This window comes from Poecilia formosa, unplaced genomic scaffold, assembly GCF_000485575.1.
Source record: "Poecilia formosa unplaced genomic scaffold, Poecilia_formosa-5.1.2 Scaffold1294, whole genome shotgun sequence".
NCBI classification, from domain to species: Eukaryota; Metazoa; Chordata; class Actinopteri; order Cyprinodontiformes; family Poeciliidae; genus Poecilia; species Poecilia formosa.
The window spans coordinates 9537-13084 of record NW_006801233.1 but is presented as its reverse complement, the minus strand read 5'-3'; the positions used below and the strand labels follow the sequence as shown (position 1 = coordinate 13084).

The 3548-nt window shown below is 38.3% G+C and overlaps 1 long non-coding RNA gene across 1 annotated transcript in view; it reads right to left on the bottom strand.

Annotated features, from left to right (window-relative positions):
* Nucleotides 1-1516: 1516 nt before the first annotated feature.
* LOC107835237 (uncharacterized) overlaps nucleotides 1517-3548 on the bottom strand; it is a 3955-nt gene continuing 1923 nt past the window's right edge. The window contains exon 3 of the long non-coding RNA XR_001661060.1: nucleotides 1517-1703. This is a non-coding gene — a long non-coding RNA (uncharacterized LOC107835237). The remainder of the gene's footprint in view (nucleotides 1704-3548) is intronic.

The following is a 3548-nucleotide window of genomic DNA, read 5'->3' as shown; positions in this document are numbered from 1 at the left end:
TGGAGATGATTGACACACGGACAGATGAGATTCCCTGAATTAACCCAGTGGGGCCCTCTATCACCATTTAGGCTCTTTACATATGTATATATGTGAAATGTTAAATTGACATTCGTGACTGTATACAAAATAGACCAGCAAATATTGCAGTAAGCATATTGAAGGGAACGCAAAACAAAAAAAAAATCCCCATGTCCCCTCCAGGGCTCCATAGATTTCAACTCAAAATCTCGAATTAGACACTTTAATGAGACATGGTTCAGGACAAGGGCTAGTGCTACAGTAAGTTCCTGTACAAGAACCATGTCCATAACCATAGAACTATGGCAAAACCACGTTTTTACATCATTAGCATCTGAAGGAGATCGCAGGCCACTAAAGGAGCTGCTACCATTAATGCTTTACTTTCATTGAACATAGAAAGTTCTCCTGATTCAGTACTTTTACTCTGTCTTCTCAAACCTCTAGTCAGTCGTGAAAAATGGATGCTGGTACCGAGCCCGGTTCTGGTTCTGCTGAAGGTTTAATCCGGTTAGAGGGATCCAAGATTAGTTTAACATGTTGGAATAAATATATTGCTGTTTGTGATACACAAAAACTCAATTACTTTTTAAAAATGTACATCTTTTGTTTTTCAACCACAGAGGTTGTCATTTTTTCACCGATAGGTTGATGACATCATCAGGTCCATTCTGTACCGGAGTCTACAGAGTAAACACAGGAATGTTAACTTTACCCCAGTAGTTGTTTATCATATTGCGTTCGACTGGGGTCATTTCAGATAATGGCACACTGTGTTGCTGTTGGCTGTAATTTATTAAAAAAATAAAATAAAAAAAACTGAGATGAGTCTGGATCACTTCCCACACACAAAAAAGAAGAATGCAGTGGCAGAGAGCTGCCAACATTTCTCTCCATAAGACTTTGAGTCATTTGTATGAGCAAAATTGACAAAGGCTCCAACATGTGATCTTTAATTTAACGAGCTAAAAATAAATGCCTTAAAGAGCTGTTACTGCACCAGAGTTACAAATGATGGGAGAAACATCAGAGAGGCAGCGCTGGGAGCTCGTTGAAATGCTAACGGAGCTAATTGCTACTGCTGCCGGTACTGCATATGACACCGCTGATCCAACCGGACCCTAAACAGCTGTTCCCGAACCGGAGAAAGAGCTTCAGAACCGAACCGGATCACACAGGGACCAGAGGTGAGTCTCATTCATTGTTTCATTATGAACCTGAAGGCGGCAGCAGCTCCTACGGCCAGCTCTTCCTCTGTTTGCTCCTCCTCTTCATCGCCTCTTGTTGTTTCTACGTTCTGATCGGTTTCAATGAGCTTCGGTTCAAATCAAAAAAGCTTCATAAAGTTATTCGTCACTGTTTGGCTGGAGGAGCCAGACAGTTGGAACTTTGCACTCATTTACCCAGAATGCATTGCAGCGTGAACATGGGAACAAATCCTGTGAAAATATTTCATTAAAAGTTATAAAAACTAAATAACCTACAATCCTGTCTTTTTCTATATTTTCGGAGCCTTTCTTTGCACATTCTCCAAATATACAAATTATGGATCTGGTCAACCAATCTCTCAAAGAAATTGATAAAATTTTCTCGACAAGAAGTCTGGGCACAGGAAAGCCTCTTGTCCTGTGGGGACACACTCAGCGGGATTCACCCGGGATTTATTCATGATAACAGGATTTCTGCCGTTTCCTGGATTTTCGACAAATTTGTGACGGACTTGGCCGAACTAGCGAACACTCAGACTGTTGGTGTGGACAGAGATGAGGACCCTAAAACTCACTAACGGGACGGAATCGATCTTGGAGAAGTTGCTAGTTTCGGCTCAGTGGAACGACCAAACTAATTTGGATATTTGGGAACTGAGATGTATCAGAGAGACTTTAGGGAAGTGTATAAAAGGCTCGGATTTTTTCTGTATTTTATTTTGTATTATTGGTTTAGAGGTCATTCTAGGAAGTGTCGTAAGCCTGAGTTTAGTACTGAACCATAGACATAAGAGTAGACCCCGCATTGGCTGCTCTGGCGTAGGAAATACGGCGGCCATCTTGGAGCGGTCGTCCCTCCTACTTTGCTCAACCAAAACAGCAGAAGATGCCTCAGCACTGAGGGATATTGTTGTTCTGGTCGATGGATTATTGATGTGAGGGCTCCACAGACAACATTTCACAAGTAAGATGGANTTTTACATCATTAGCATCTGAAGGAGATCGCAGGTGTAATACGGGTTCAGCCCCGCTATGAAGGCTAACTGAGATTCTGTACATCTAAAAAAAAATAATTATTCTCTAATATTGACTTAGATTATCTGACACAAGGGCCTATATTAGAAATGAAACAATATAACACATATTATAAAACTTATGTGTTATAACATTCACCAGCAAAGTTTACACAGGTGGTAAAGACTATTATTTATATTCTTTCACTCTGTCAAAGTAAGATACATCCTAAATCTTCAGCTTTTGTTTTGAAAATTTCTTAAAGACACGATGTGAGGAAGAAGAGAGAGAAATCTATAAAGAGAGACGGATTCACTGCAGCATGAATGGATCTCATCGGATTTTGGACTCAATCTCAGCTGCTGAATCTCTGAAGCTGGAACTCGTCGGCTTAATACATATATATGCATACATATAAACATGTATCCGATATATATTATTCAGTATTAATCATTATTAGTGTTTGTATAGTTATATAAAATATGTATTAATATTACTAAATAATGTATTAAATAAATTATGAACGGCTGTGTGCTTTGTAATATGCTCTTCATACATCGATATCAGAATATTCCATTCCTATTCTATTGTTATAGCCACTAAGGATATTTAAATATCCTGAACTATGTATTAAAAATACAATTGTTTATAAATGTAGCTTTGATAGATGTTTGAATATGGTTTACAGTAACAAAAAGTGTGTTATGATCGATTAAATCCGCTGATACGTCATTGTGCTGCTAAACACATAACGCTGAGTGGAATACCGCTCCAAGATGGCCGCCCTAAATCTCGTCAGCGACAATAGGCGAGAGCGGTCCATGAGGGTCTATCCTTATATTATGTCTATGTATGTACATAGATATAATGTACATACATACATTATATGTATTGTTGAGGAAAAATGATTATTTTTAGTGTTTAATACAGTTAATCTTACGGCATGTGTAAAAGGTGTATTGAACATTCTTATTTTGAACAAATTTCTTAATTTTGAACAGGTTTGTGTTAAGGATTTAAAACTAAACTATTGATGGGTAAGTATTCAAAGTACAGGAAGGAAAATGCAGATCAAAGGGGAACTCTCACTTAGGCTCCTTTTGTGTTATCAGAGGACAGGAGGTCATAAAATTAGTATCTCCTGGAGGGCAGTATCACTTGAGCCTGGAGGAGAGAAGTCTGTTTGGTTCACAGAAGATCAAAAGTCTTCCAGAACCAACATCTGGGATGGTGTAAAACTGAATACAACATAGAATGTTAAAAACACTAACATTTAATTTCTAAGACATTTTTCTAAGTACTAAT